Source organism: Notolepis coatsorum (genome assembly GCF_963971535.1).
Source record: "Notolepis coatsorum genome assembly, chromosome: 6".
Taxonomy (NCBI): Eukaryota; Metazoa; Chordata; class Actinopteri; order Aulopiformes; family Paralepididae; genus Notolepis; species Notolepis coatsorum.
The window spans coordinates 189,413,067-189,429,765 of record NC_140170.1 but is presented as its reverse complement, the minus strand read 5'-3'; the positions used below and the strand labels follow the sequence as shown (position 1 = coordinate 189,429,765).

Here is a 16,699-nt window from a genome sequence, read left to right as displayed (position 1 = left end):
CTGCTCCAGTACCTGTCTCTCTGCTCCTGTCTCTCTGCTCCAGTACCTGTCTCTCTGCTCCAGTACCTGTCTCTCTGCTCCAGTACCTGTCTCTCTTCTCCAGTACCTGTCTCTCTGCTCCAGTACCTGTCTATCTGCTCTCTGTCTCTCTGCTCCAGTACCTGTCTCTCTGCTCCAGTACCTGTCTCTCTGCTCCAGTACCTGTCTCTCTGCTCTCTGTCTCTCTGCTCCAGTACCTGTCTCTCTGCTCCAGTACATGTCTCTCTGCTCCAGTACCTGTCTATCTGCTCCAGTACCTGTCTCTCTGCTCCAGTACCTGTCTCTCTGCTCCAGTACCTGTCTCTCTGCTCCAGTACCTGTCTCTCTGCTCTCTGTCTCTCTGCTCCAGTACCTGTCTCTCTGCTCCAGTACCTGTCTCTCTGCTCCAGTACCTGTCTCTCTGCTCTCTGTCTCTCTGCTCCAGTACCTGTCTCTCTGCTCCAGTACCTGTCTCTCTGCTCTCTGTCTCTCTGCTCCAGTACCTGTCTCTCTGCTCTCTGTCTCTCTGCTGCAGTAGCTGTCTCTCTGCTCCAGTACCTGTCTCTCTGCTGCAGTACCTGTCTCTCTGCTCTCTGTCTCTCTGCTGCAGGAGAGCTGCCTTCAGAAGAAATTACTTGAAACACAGCCACACTGGAGACCCTTTCTGGGCACTAGCCGTGTGCGTGTGCGTGTGTGTGTGTGTGTGTATGTGTGTGTGTGTGTGTTTATGACTGGGCTTTGGTCCTGTGTGTGTGTGTGTGCGTGTGCATGTGTGTAATCCTTTGTGCAAAATGAAAGAAAGTGAGAGAGACAGAGCGAGAGAGAGAGAGAGGGGGGGGGGGGGGGCTTACGTAACATGAATAGCTCTGTCAGAATGAAGACAACTACTTTACTACTGTCCACTCCATCCACTCCGTCCATTCTGTCCACTCTGTCCATTCTGTCCATTCTGTCCACTCCGTCCACTCAGACACTAATAAATAGCAGGGATGGTACTCAGCTGTTGATGACGGCTGCTGCAAGTAAACACATAACTACTGCTCAGCCCAGACCCTGGAGGTCTTTAAGTCCTGGCTAAAGACTCATCTCTTCTCCCTGGAGGTCTTTAAGTCCCTAAAGACTCATCTCTTCTCCCTGGAGGTCTTTAAGTCCCTAAAGACTCATCTCTTCTCCCTGGAGGCCTTTAAGTCCCGGCTAAAGACTCATCTCTTCTCCCTGGAGGCCTTTAAGTCCCGGCTAAATACTCATCTCTTCTCCCTGGAGGTCTTTAAGTCCCGGCTAAAGACTCATCTCTTCTCCCTGGAGGCCTTTAAGTCCCGGCTAAAGACTCATCTCTTCTCCCTGGAGGTCTTTAAGTCCCTAAAGACTCATCTCTACTCCCTGGAGGTCTTTAAGTCCCTAAAGACTCATCTCTTCTCCCTGGAGGCCTTTAAGTCCCGGCTAAAGACTCATCTCTTCTCCCTGGAGGTCTTTAAGTCCTGGCTAAAGACTCATCTCTTCTCCCTGGAGGTCTTTAAGTCCCGGCTAAAGACTCATCTCTTCTCCCTGGAGGTATTTAAGTCCCGGCTAAAGACTCATCTCTTCTCCCTGGAGGTCTTTAAGTCCCTAAAGACTCATCTCTTCTCCCTGGAGGTCTTTAAGTCCCTAAAGACTCATCTCTTCTCCCTGGAGGTCTTTAAGTCCCTAAAGACTCATCTCTTCTCCCTGGAGGTCTTTAAGTCCCGGCTAAAGACTCATCTCTTCTCCCTGGAGGTCTTTAAGTCCCGGCTAAAGAATGGAACTGTACATACAGTAGATTTCATTCTCGGTTCTTCCTGCACGCCTGGTGATACTAAATCCAAATTGAACTCTGGCATTGGAAAGAGTAGATTTGGCCCGATCCATAGATGTGCAAGTTGGCTATAATAAGGTAATTTATAGGCCTCATATTCTATATTCTATAATAATATTTCAAATTGCATGGGTCCGGATGGCAGAATTCAGTACTGTATCTACAAAACATTCTGTTTAATCATCTTCCCTTTATTCATTTTCTTAGATCTGTTGTACACGTGATCTCAAGAAGGTACTGAACGAGCTCCGTGGCAGTTTTTTCATGTCTGGTCATTTTTAGCATGGTGTTATTCACTGTCAAAGGTACAAAGAAAAATTATAATTCATATTCTCCTTTGTTTCATCACAATTTAAGCAAGTCTAGTAATAGACACAATATTTCTGACACTGGGAATACATTCACAGAGGTCCATAGATGTCCCTAGATACCAATAACATGCAAATGGACCTTGTAGAAGTGGAGCAATCTTCAATTTACTTAGGTATGTACTTTCAGCGGATTTTCAGAAAATAGAGATCCGGGCTTAACTCATTGGACGCCACGGATTAGCCTCATCCTGTAGTAGCTACCGCCAGTGCTGTAAACGGTGGGAGTCGCTCACCTTGTTTGCAGGGCTATAACTATTTAAATATTATAGCTATGGATGCAATACTATGGCCCATTTGACATAGAGTATCTATCGTTCAAGATGTGAAAAAGGAATATTTTTTTCTTCCATACATTCTAGTTTTATACTCTGGCGAATATAAGTATGGTTTTAGAGTGGTCTAGGGTAATTCCTGGGATGCTAGTAATAGCCCGCAACGCATATTATACTTAATCCATTGGCATTTCGTCCCTATACATGCTACAATAAAGAATTCAAATGCATATGATCGGTATATTATGTTCCATCATGCATGCATGAAAGGGGGGGGGGGTCGTTTCTGATTAATTGATTGTCAATAACGGCATTAGTTAGTACAACAGCATACGCTGATCAGGGCGATGGCTATGAAAACAATGCACAACCAAGCTGAAATTTACGTTAAATTGCTCTTACCTGTGGCCGATGAGATTCCAAAAAGAATATTCCAATTATCTGCTAGATTGTATGTCCATTTGGCCTACGCCATAACCCCCCACAGCATAATGAATCGGCCGTCCCGAAAGCGATTCAATGAGATCGGGTGAAGATCTTGATCCACGTTACTAGAAAACTCCACCCGGATGACTTTCACTGATACACAGAGTCACAAAGGAAGTGCGACATCGGCCGCATACCACCAGGCGGCGGTATTGGACCTTTGCGATCTCAGACACATTGCCACACAGTACCACAGCCTTCCTGGGTGATTTATGAATGGAAATAGCGAATAAAAGACATAACGATCCAATAACGAGTATACTCGTCGCTGGCAGGGAATGAGTTAAGAGGTTAAATGTATTATTATAGAGTCCAATATACACTGTGACTTTAATAATGAATGGAATGATACATGAAAGTTAACGTCAACCAAGACAGGGAAACTTCACAGCATTTCAAAAAGCATCTTATCTGTGTTAATGAGCTGAACCCCCCCCACACACACACACAGCCTCTGAGAGGAGCTGGCAGCACCACAATAGGAGCGTCTCTGGCAGGAACACGGTGGATGGCTGCTGTGTTCTCACTGATAGATAACCAACTTTTATCTCTGAGGCTGCGGGCACACAGTCTTACAGGTTTTACACTAATTGCCATTTGATTAGATTTTCAATTATTATTTATGCTTTAAAATTTCGAGACACTTGAACATAACTTTGTGTGTGTGTGTGTGTGTGTGTGTGTGTGTGTGTGTGTGTGTGTGTGTGTGTGTGTGTGTGTGTGTGTGTGTGTGTGTGTGTGTGTGTGTGTGTGACTGTGGGCACACATTCATATGCACATATATATATATATATATACAGGCTTGTGTGAGTGTGTGTGCATGTATACCTGATTGCCTTTGTGCTACAGTACTGTAGTTGTGTATTCGTGCAAGCAAGCATGCATGTGTGGTCCGTGTGTGTGTGTGTGTGTGTGTGTGTGTGTGTGTGTGTGTGTGTGTGTGTGTGTATGTATGTATGTATGTATGTATGTATGTATGTATGTATGTATGTCTGTATGTATGTGTGCGGTCTGTGGGGTGTGTGTGTGTGTGTGTGTGTGTGTGTGTGTGTGTGTGTGTGTGTGTGTGTGTGTGTGTGTGTGTGTGTGTGTGTGTGTGTGTGTGTATGTTGTATGTATGTATGTATGTATGTATGTATGTATGTATGTATGTATGTATGTATGTATGTATGTATGTATGTGTGCGGTCTGTGGGTGTGTGGGGTGTGTGTGTGTGTGTGTGTGTGTGTGTGTGTGTGTGTGTGTCTCTCTGTATGTATGTATGTATGTATGTATGTATGTATGTATGTATGTATGTATGTATGTATGTATGTATGTATGTATGTATGTATGCGGTCTGTGGGTGTGTGTGTGTGTGTGTGTGTGTGTGTGTGTGTGTGTGTGTGTGTGTGTGTGTGTGTGTGTGTGTGTGTGTGTGTGTGTGTGTGCATGTGTGTGTGTGTGTGTGTGAGATCAGTAATCAGTTGGGTGGAGGCATGACAGGGTAATAATAACCGTGGCAGGCTAGCTGTTGAAACAGGGATCTGATGGCTTCTGATAAGGCAGGTTTTAGTGAGAGAGCTGTGGGCAGTGGAACAGACCGCTGCGGCGGATTAATAGTCACCAACCAGGCAGGACACTGCACCGAGTAATATGCTGCATATTACCTTTCAGGAAAAAGTTATAATATTTTACACTTAAACCACAGTGTATATACTGGACTCTATGGACCTGTTCGCTGTCCACGTCAGACTCTGTGTGTGCGCGCATCAAGGGGGCAAAAAGAAACGTAATCCTGGTCAGAACAACCAGTTACCAGGAATTAGCCAGGATCACTCTGAAACTATACAATATTCACCACGGTATAACACGCGTTCGCATGTTATACATGAATTTTTTTTATTGTTTTTCACATGTTGAACGAGGGATAGCTACTGTCAAATGAGCCATAGTATTGTCTCCATAGATATAATATAGAAAATCCCTATCCTTTACAGCGGTGGCACAATGAGTACAAGGATGGCTAAAACGGCTGGCGCTGAAAGTGTTAATACCAATAACAATAATAATAATAATAATAATAATAATAATAATAATAATAATAATAATAATAATAATAATAATAATAATAATAATAATAATAATAATAATACTAACAACAATAATACTAACAACAATAATAATAGTAATAATAATACATATTCTGATGGGCAGGCGGTTGGGAACTTAATAATATGTAATAAAATACAATACAATTATATCATTCATTAACTCAATGTACGCCAGACCCGAATAAAGTCGGGTTAACTCGCCGACGCTTGAGTGCCAAACCCGAGAAAAGTCGGGTTTTCATCGTTATTTATTTTATTCGATATTTCCATTCATTATCCATCCAGGGAGCCTGGTGTTATCATTGGGAATGGGTCTGAGATCATAAAAGTCCAATACCGCCACCTGGTAGGTTGCAGCCGGTATTGCACATCCTTTGAAACTCTCTGTATTCGGCTGTGCGTCGATTATATAGGTCCAGGAGGACTCTTCCTTGTCAGGCATGACGAGCGGTTATAACGCATGGATTTATAAGAATCAAACACTCCCGCTTCATGTTCTTTGGTGGATTATGTTATGGACACGATCGACATCAATACTTGGAATGGCGATCAGATAATTGGAATATTCTTTTTGGGGTACATCCTAGTCAAGGTAAGGGCTATATGGTATCAATCTTGCGTTGACCCAATAATTCCTTCATTGCGATCGGAGCGTATGTGTGTAATGTACTGTGTAACGTATTCCGTTGGTGACGATCAAAGCATAAAAAAACGACCCCCCCCCCCCCTTCATGCATTCATGATGAAACATAATACCTATAATCTAGATCTGATTTGAGAATAGTAGCTAGTCCAGGCAAGAAACGACAACGCTTTTAGTAGAATACACGCATATGGCTATTACGCAGCCTTTTGGAATTACCCTAGAAGACCACTCTAAAACTATACTTATATTCACCACGGTATAAAACGGGAATGTATGGATGACATTTTTTTTTCTTTTTCACATGGGCAATAGTATTATATCCATAGCTATAATATATAATATAGTTTTAGCCCTGCAAACACAGCCACGTATTCCTATACATTAAAGTGTTGGCCTTTTAACCAACACAGTACACAGCACCCTCTGGTGCTGATCGAGTTAAAATAAACATACATAAATATAATATATTTATATATAAACAATTTTTTTTAACATAATTATTTGAAAAAAATAAAATATTTCAAATAAAAAAGTTTAAGTATATGGGTCATCCTGGTGGCCTAGCACAGTGGTTCCCAAAGTCGGGGTCGCGACCCAAAGGTGGGCCGCGAGCAGCCACGGGAGGGCCGCGAGATGATTATATAAAAAAAAAAAAAAAAAATCCAAAAGACTTTTTTTTTTTTTTTTGTATGCCACTGAACTTAGAAGCAGGCCAGGACAGTGTTTCTAGTTGTATTCAAAAATTCTATTCTATTGTATTCTAAAATGTGACTATATGGTTTTATATTAAAGGGGAACTATCTTATAAATGGCCTTTTTCAGTGTTTAGCATTGTTTCCTAGCTATGTGAACTTATATTAATATGATCTATGTCTCTAATTCTCATATTGGCGCATTCTTCCAATTCTCCTCTCACAATATTCACCCTCACTGAACTGAGTCATCTGAAAATGTGCTGATTTGTGATGTCAGAGAGACACCGCTGCATGATAATGTGGCTGTGTGGCATCAGGTACATGATGAGCTGCACACAGTGGTTGGAGCCCAGGCTCAAAACGGCTCGAGATCTTGAGGTAGAAAAATGCTGTTTTTGAGGACTTGATTAGAAATACAAAACAATGAATAAAAAATAATTGAGGTGTTCCATAGACTCACAGGAATTGTGTAAAAGTGCCCAAATAGTGAAAGAAATAGTAAAATAGTTCCCCTTTAACTTAATAAATAAACAAAAACGAAAAATCTACCTATTTCAATGAACATTTCAAACTAAATAACAGATTATGCACATAAAACGCTGAAAACAACCGAAGCAACAATAGTATTTTAATGAGGCTATTATTATTATTATTATTATTATTATTATCATTATTATTTTGCAACAAATTAGCCCTCTCATAAATAGCAGAGAGTCAGGAAATATGGAAGAGTACAAGGCTTCAGTCTACACTCTGCGCAAGGCTGTTAAACTTGCTAAGAGGACATATGCTGAGAAACTGGAGACACAAATGGCACAAAACGACACAAGAGGCTTGTGGAGGGGACTGAAGACAATAACTGACTACAAAGTCAGCGCCCCCTCAATGGGGAGCGACGACGCCTCTCTCGCGGACAAACTCAACTCCTTCTACGCTCGGTTCGGTGTAGACAGTGTCGCCGCTAGCCCTCTGGCTAGTGACGTCACTGGCGCACCGGCTGTTGTGGAGGGGGGGGGGCAACCGCGGGGGGGCGGGGGCGCTCTCTCGTTGTCGGAACACAGTGTGAGAAGAGCATTTATGCAGGTGAACACCAGGAAGGCTGCAGGCCCAGATGGTATAACAGGACGCATACTTAAGTCCTGTGCAAACCAGCTTGCCCCGGTGTTCACCGCCATATTTAATCAATCCCTGGCGGAGTCAGTAGTCCCTGCCTGCTTCAAGATGTCTACCATCATCCCTGTACCGAAGAAACCCTCCCCAACATGTCCAAATGATTACAGACCGGTGGCACTCACCTCTGTGGTCATGAAATGTTTCGAGAGGCTGGTCAAGGACCACATTTGTGCCTCTCTCCCCAGTGATATGGACCCTATGCAATTTGCATACAGGACAAACAGGTCCACTGATGACGCGGTCTCCCAGGTACTGCACAGCACTCTCTCCCACCTTGACCGTCAGAAGGGGGGCTATGTGAGACTGTTGTTCATTGACTACAGCTCAGCGTTCAACACCATAGTCCCCACCAGACTGGTGGACAAGCTGATCGAGCTAGGCCTGAGCTCCGCCCTGAGCGCCTGGGTACTGGACTTTCTGAGTGAAAGACCCCAGGCGGTCAGGGTGGGGGGTCAGACCTCCAACACCATCACCCTGAGCATCGGGTCCCCCCAGGGCTGTGTTCTAAGCCCCCTGCTGTACTCACTCTACACACACGATTGTGTGGCCAAGTTCAGCTCCAACTCCATAGTGAAGTTCGCAGACGACACGGTGGTGGTGGGGCTGATCTCGGACAACGACGAGAAGGCCTACCGAGAGGAGGTTGAGGTACTGGAACGTTGGTGCCAGGACAACAGCCTGCTCCTGAACATTGGTAAAGAGGACAGCAGGAGACACACACACCACTGATGATTAACGGGGCTACCGTGGACAGGGTGAGCAGCTTTAAGTACCTGGGGGTCCACATCTCAGAGGATCTGACATGGTCAACACACATAGACACAGTAGTAAAGAAAGCGAAGCAGCGCCTCTACCACCTGAGACAGTTAAGGAAGTTCAGAGTATCGGGGAAGATACTCCAGTCCTTCTACTCAGGAGCTGTAGAGAGCATCTTGACCGGAAACATCACTGCCTGGTATGGGAACAGCACGGCACAGGACAAGAAGGCCCTACAGAGAGTGGTGCGCTCAGCCGAGCGTACCACGGGTATTGCGCTACCTCCCCTGCAGGCTCTATACAACAAGAGGTGCAAATCCAGAGCCTGCAGGATAATGAAAGACCCCCACCACCCCAATAACAGCCTGTTCCAGCTGCTGAGGTCAGGCAGACGCCTGCGAACCCCAGCTACTAGGACGGAGAGGCTTAGGCTAAGCTTCTTCCCCCAGGCCATCAGAGCCTTGAACAATGAACATTGAGAGACACAGAAACTGAACTATCCACACACAAGCACACACAAGCACATGCACGACACGCACGCTGAGCACGCTCACACACTAGCAGCCACTTTAACACTCATGCCGCACACACGCACACTTATGGCCAGAGGAAAGGCCACTTTAAATTAGTATAACATCAGGAACAGTGTATTGCACTACTAAAGCTACCTAGCATGTCCTATATGCTCTGTAAATACTAATGTACAGATACCGAGATGGCACACCATGTACCTGTTTATTGCACTGTTTTATTGGATTCTACTAATATGTTGTACCACTGTAATTTTATTGGATTCTATTATATGTTGTACCACTGTATTGCACATCGTCGCGGGCAAGACCAGCCGCATTTCATTGTATACCTGTATGCCGTGACAATTAAAACTCTTGACTTGACTTGACTATAAATGAATAACTAACTTAAACTAACTTAATGGGATTGAAGTGATATTTGGCTTAAAAAATCGGTCGCCCGGCAAAAAAAAAAAAAAAAAAAAAAGCCTGACGATGTGCCGGCCTGAAAAGTTTGGGAACCCCTGGCCTAGCAGATTAAACGCAACACTGTAAAACTGCCCCCCCCCCCCCCCCCTCAAGAATACAAGAATAAACCACTTAGAATGGACATCTTATGCATGGACAATGACAGGTTAAAGACCTAGTTTGTTGTGGAACCATAGGATGTACTGACTGTGTGCAGGAGCTGCAGCTAGCTGATGTTTTGGCACCAAACCTAAGACTTACGGGAAAACAATCGACTGTCCTCCGCGGGGATCAAACCACTAAATGCTCTATTAACGTCAGCTCCAGGCTCTGCACACTTAATGGCACACTTACTGCAGGACGCAGTTTTATCTTGTATTCAGACAGAGCTTATCTCTAGAAACAAAACATCACGTCAAATGAACTCACCGCACTGGGAAAGATCATTTAGCTGGTGTTACACTAGTCCTAAAGATGTGTGTTTTAAACAAACACTCACCTTTAACATTCCCTTTAGACACGTTAAACACTACACTACATTTGACCTATTTATTACAAACATATTTGCACTACATCCATACCTCGTGTTTGCATTTAGCATTTTTTTTATAAACATTTTGTACCTCATTGTTTGCACCATGTACTTAATTTTGTACTTTAGTTTGTATATTGTGTATTTTGTATAGTGTTTGGACTTTATTGTTTTAACTTTTTCTTACTGTATGACGCACATTCTCAGGGGGGGGGGGGGTCTCTTATACAGAACCAAGCATTTCACTGTAATGTACTTTATACGTGACAAATAAAACAAACACTTTGAAGATGTAAAAGTCAATTATACAAGACGTTTATTTGAACCGGGTAAATAATGTCTTCAAATAAGATGGTGATTTATTTTTTTACAGCGCATGTTGTTATGTTTACAGTAGTGAGCTGTGCAGCGAAACACGACCAGCGTGTTAATTAAACCACCATCTGTTTTACATATCATCACACAGAGGACCTTTCATCACTGATTGGCTGATGAGCAATTAGTGGAGCGAGGAGGACCACACAGAGAGCCCCGCTCACAGCTGCAGGGCGGAGCCGGAGACTCTCCTCTAGACCAGTGTTTCTCAACTGGTGGGTCGCGACCCAAAAGTGGGTCGCGGGGCCATTTTGAGTGGGTTGCGGATGTGTGTAAAAAAAATTTAAAATTTTTTTATATAAAATGTTTTTGTTGCACTAGCTATCTTTGTGAAAGTGGCTTCTCAGCTCTGGTCCAGCTGAAGACAAAGCAGAGGAACAGATTGGACATTGAGCATGACCTCAGAGTTGCTTTGTCTACCATCACCCCAGACTTTGAGACTCTTGTCAGGAGCAAACAGCATCCCCAGTTATCCCATTAGTTCCCTGGGATGTTAAGCTAAGAAGTCTGCTAAGAAGGATATATTATTTATTATTATTATTATTACTATTATTATTATTGTATTTCATTGTGTTTTCAGCCCTAGTTGCACTTTTGTTGCAACCCCAGTTATCCCATTAGTTCTCCCAAACTTAGGTATGTTATGTTAAGCTAAGAAATCTGCTAAGAAGCATAATTATTTATTATTATTATTTTATTTCATTGGGTTTTAAGCCCTAGTTGTTTATGTCATGTTTTTAACAGTGCATGAAAGATTGTGTATTACTGCAAAAACAAAATTTGAAATAAATCATAGTCGTTCAAAAATTTGGGTCGCGACTTAATGACTAAGGAAAATGTTGGGTCCCGAGGCTAGACCAGTTGAGAACCACTGCTCTAGACCACTGTGGTAAAGGGACACGCCACCCATTTTACATACATTTTCCGCCGTCGACTAACAAAAAACACACTTCTTCTCTTCTCACTTCTCCCAGCAAAAGTGACATCAAATGTGCTATTATGAAGTACTCTGTATCAGGCAAGTACCAGGATGTAAGTACCGTATTATTGTAGAGAATATATAGGAAAAGAGCTAAAACGGTCCTACCCAAGTGAGTCTCTCTCTCTCTCTCTCTCTCTCTCTCTCTATCTCTCTCTCTCTCTCTCTCCCTCTCTCTCCCCCTCCCTCCCTCCCTCTCCCTCTCCCTCCCTCCCTCTCTCCCTCCCTCCCTCCCTCCCTCTCCCTCCCTCCCTCCCTCTCTCCCTCCCTCTCTCCCTCCCTCCCTCTCCCTCTCACAGAGGAGTTACGATGCCAACTTTAACACCATGGTGATCAAGGAAGCAGAGTCATCAGAAACTGTTGAAATATGATGTTACAGAGTGTCATGTTACAAGACGGGGAGCCCAGAAAAACTACATTGAAAATACAAACAGTCAGAGAGAAGCTCTACTCATACCCTACTGTAAGAGTAGACTCACTCACTCACTCACTCACTCACTCACTCGCTCGCCCGCCCGCCCGCCCGCCCACTCACACGGTGCTCACGTGCGCTCACACGGTGCTCACGTGCGCTCACACGGTGCTCACGTGCGCTCACACAGTGCCCACACGGCAGGCGCACGTCTTCCCGTGTTGTTTGTAATAACAGGGAGGCGGCACCGGGTTCATGTGGTAATCAAGGCCCCTCCCTCCTCTTCCTCATCTCCACCCTCCTCTTCCTCATCCCCAGCCTCCTCCTCACACACAGGTGTGTTCTCTTTCATCACCTCTGCGTTTTCTCCTTTCATCTCCTCCCCTCCTCTCCAGTCTTCTCCTCCTATTTCTCCTCCTCCCTTCTTCTCGTCTTCTCCTTCCATTTCTCCTCATCCCTTCCTCTCATGTCTTCTCCTTCTATTTCTCCTCCTCTCCCCCCTTCTCCTAGTCTTTATTTTCCTCCTTTCCGCTTATCTCTTCTCCTTCTATTTCTCATCCTCCCTTCCTCTCCCGTCTTCTCCCATGTCTCCTCCTCCCTTACTCGCCTCCCTTCTCCTAGTCTTTCTCCTCCTCCCTTCCTCTTATGTCTTCTCATTCTATTTATCCTCCTCCCTTCCTCTCCTCCCTTCTCCTTCTATGTCTCCTCCTCCCTTATCTTTCTTATATCCTCGTCTCTCTTCTCCTCTTTCTTCTACTACACACATATCTTTCTTTTTTCTCTTCTAGTGTTTTTTCTACTCATCGCCTCTTCTTTCCTTATCTCCTGGCCTCCTCTCTTCTCCTCTCTTGTCCTCTCCTCTCTTCTCCTCTCTTCTCCTCTCTCCTCCTCTCTTGTCCTCTCCTCTCATCCCCTCTCCTCTACAGTGAGTGAGGGTTGGCCTCATTATTCCAAAACAAAAGTTGTGCAATGCTGGATAAACACATGATCATGCCAACACACACACACACACGTGCACACACACGTGCACACACACCCACCCACCCACCCACCCACCACATAAAGCCACCCTCTCAACTCTTGTGCAAGTCACATTAACCTGCCAAATATAAAACCATAATTCAGCTCTGTGGTTTGTGTGTGTGTGCGCGTACGTGTGTGTTTGTGCGTATGCGTGCGTCTACATGTTACAACGTTTTTGAGGGGGGGGGGGGGGGGGGGGGTGATGATGAGGGCAACGCACGCGCACGCACACACACACACACACACACACACACACACACACACACACACACACACACACACACACACACACACACACACACACACACACACACACACACACACACACACACACACACACACACACACACACACACACACACACACACACACACACACACACACACACACACACACACACACACACACACACACACACACACACACACACACAGGTGAATTACAGGTTTATTTCTTCCAGGTTGATGAGGGTGTCGGGTTTCTTTGAGCTCTCCACATGAAGGCCTTTTCTGCTGAGCTTTGAAGAACAATGTTACTGACACACTCTTTAAACACCTGAGGTCCTGGGGCTTTCTGGAAGCTGTTAGCGTGTTTAGTTCAGTGTTGTCTGACTGGGAGCTGATAGCATGTTTAGTTCAGTGTTGTCCGACTGGCAGCTGTTAGCGTGTTTAGTTCAGTGTTGTCTGACCGGCAGCTGGTAGCATGTTTAGTTCAGTGTTGCTCATACTTAATTTGGAGACACAAAAAGTGGGCAACAGGAGAACTAGAAACCAGGCAACTATAAAAGAAGGAAGGGTCTTCACGTCAGAACACTAGCGTTCTATGCTTGGTGCGGTCCTATTGAAGCTGAAGATGGTTCTGAGACCCGCCTGGTTCCGGACGAGATTTGCCTATCGTCTCTCTAACAAAGACGTGGTGAATGGCGCGATAGCAAATAAGAATGAGAAGGGACACCAGTGGATCTGTGTTTCACTACACACACGAGTGCATGCCCACCAACTGTTCGCCTGTTTTTACTGCAACACTACTGTCACCGACATCTAAGGCCATGGTTAGACTAGTGTATTTGTGGCGTTTTTTTATACGTTTTTGAATACGTTTCATGTCCCTATTACACAGAAATGCGTTTTTTGGCGTTTTTTTGTGGATACGGCTGAAACGCAAAATTGTGTTTGCGTTTTGGAGAAACGCTAAAAAACGCGCAGACAACAGCGTGTAGTCTGCATGAGCCGTTGTTGCGAAAACGCCCATGCGCAGTAGATACCATCTGCGTGCCCTTCCGGTGACAGAGAGCTGTCCCAAACCAAATAGCTGCAGCTACTATGTGTTGTCAAGTTATTGTTATAAGGACCCCAGTCCAAGCTACAACAGTCTGCATTCCCTTAACAATTGTTTGTATTGAGCCGTATTGTATTGTACCCATATGCAATATGTTAAAGAAAGTTTACATCCATTCATTCTGCTAGCATTACCGATTGGCACTGCCACTGGATAACATGAGCTAGTGTTAGCTATCAAACCCTGTTAGCTCAAAGCGCCTCTTTCACCTTAACAAGCATTAAACAAAATGGCCCAGTCATCTATTCACCTTTGTTTAATACACACAGCGTTGTCTCTAATGTTATCTAACCACTGATAGCTCCCGATATCATCAGTTTGGTGCTGGCTAAGTAGCGTGAGCTAACGTTAGCTTCTAGCCACAATGCTATACTGTTATAATGGCAAATTCCATTGACGTTAGCATGCAGCTAACAATGCTACCGATCGTTTTTTAGACTAAACTATCCGCTCTTGGTGGTCACTTGCGTTGATGTTAGTTTTGTTTCATCAACAAATGACAGGCAGAACACACAGTGAATGTATCCGTTTTGTTTATTGCACTTTTATTAGGCTTTGCTGAAAAAGAATTGCTGCATTGAGTAAATAGGCAAGATGGTGGCGCGGCATAGGCGCCTGCCTTATTGACATTTTCTTTGCTGGAGCTTCCAGGAAGTGTATTGGCACATTCAAGTTCTGATTGGTTGAAATTGCCTTCATGTTTGCCACCTACTGCCACCTACTGCTTTGGCAGTGTACTACATCAGTGTGCTCGGGTGACAAAAACGAGAAAAAAAACGAAAGTGTGACTTGAGGCGCACAACGTCGCGGCGAAACGCATATGACAATGATACGAAAATGAAACGAAAGGTGTAACCACACCCTAAGAAGGGAGATCCCCCCTTGAACGGCCCTTCTAAGGTTTCTCTCCTCCACATTGCCTGTGGTGCATTTTTTCCTATTGCTAAAAATGTTGGACTTTATGGTGTTCTTGTTTTGTTCTTGACTTATTGTGATGTTTCGTCTTGACTTGTTTAAAGAAGACGTGTCTGGCCCATGGGGACATTAACATGTGTTGTCGGGCCTTACAAATACATTTGATTTGATTTGGATGAAGACTGGAGAGGCTTGATAGTGATGTAGCAGTTGCCATGGAAATGAGTAAAGATTACGGTATAAAACACATTCTCAAATATTAAGTAAAGAAATGTACCTTAAAAAGTTGGAACAGTAAAATGATTAAATAATCCATCTGGCAAAGATTATGAACCTACATAATACAGTAGCTTCCCAGTAATACAGTACATAATACAGTATTCGCTGGGAAGCTACAATAGGGACAGTTGTACAAAAAGTTATATTGTGATATTAGTGCTGTTGTAAATGTTATTGTATATTTTTATTTAACACTTTAATCGCCGGAAACGCCGAAACTCGTCATTGCCCGCCATGCTCATTCTGCCGAAGACGCCGTAACACGTCTTTGATATCAATATTTCAAAAATCTGTGATCGAAATCATATTTCTCCTCCGGGGACCTGAGATATACTGCTGATCTCCACTCAACTCTCTAACGGTTCAAGAGCGCCATCTGGTGGCCGATCGGCAGATCGCCCAACAGGAAGTGACGCGCCAAACAGGAAGTGCTCACCCATATTTCGTCCGGGCACTCGCGATCGTTAGCAGGACTCCATCTCGACACACTGGATAATCAATCGCTCGCCCTAACTCAATAACTTATTTGGACGCATATAGTATTATACAACCTGGAAATGGTTCATCTAGATCAACATCCCATAATAGAAAACTGTCTACTCCAAGCTGATCGCCCAACGGCCCGAGGAGACTGGGGTAAGTTTCAGCGTTTATTATTACCGTGTTCAATATAAACTGCTCTGATGATCATATGACCCACACTAGATGAATGATATAACGTTGCCCACGGAATTATAAACGACCCCCCGCCCATCCGGTCAACATCAGATGATACGTAGTAACTTCTAGAAGTACCTCCAGTTGAAATTTTTTATCTGGCACCGATCGCTACCAAACTGTATTTGATCATCAATATAATGCATTTGGGGCTATAAATCAAGTTCTGGAGAAAGCTGCAGAAAACGATAAAAACATACTTATACTTTAGACCGTATTTTAGTATGAATATGTGAATGAAAAAGTATAACGTTGCTACACCCTGAACAATAGATATAGGACATTGAATGGGCCATAATAATGTCAATTTAGCAATACAATTTAAAAAGTTATAGCCCTGCAAAGAAGGGGAACTTCTCCATAGACAAATAGAGCTGGCTAGGGATGGTAAATTATGAATTTAACCATGGCGATCAAAGTGTTAACTATTTTATCACACTTTTTTTACTCTTGTCTATTCTATTTTATAATTTTTATTACTGAATGAAACCGTAAACAGAGAGGCCTATTGGGATGTTAGATCCTAATGTGAAAAACTGTGATTTACCTCAGTGGTTCCCAAAGTCGGGGTCGCGACCCAAAGGTGGGCCGCGAGCAGCCACGGGTGGGCCGCGAGATGATTTAAAAAAAATAAAATAAAAATAAAAAAAATAATTTTTTTTTTGTCTTTTTGTCAGGCCACTGAACTTAGAAGCAGGCCAGGACAGTGTTTCTAGTTGTATTCTAAAATTCTATTCTATTGTATTCTAAAATGTGACTATATGGTTTTATATTAACTTAATAAATAAACAAAAACGAAAAATCTACTTAT

At 43.8% G+C, this 16,699-nt stretch overlaps 1 protein-coding gene across 1 annotated transcript in view; it reads right to left on the bottom strand.

Moving 5' to 3' along the window:
* The window catches only part of atg7 (ATG7 autophagy related 7 homolog), a 203,268-nt gene that overhangs the window by 7,824 nt on the left and 178,745 nt on the right, over positions 1–16,699 (bottom strand). The window lies entirely within an intron of this gene.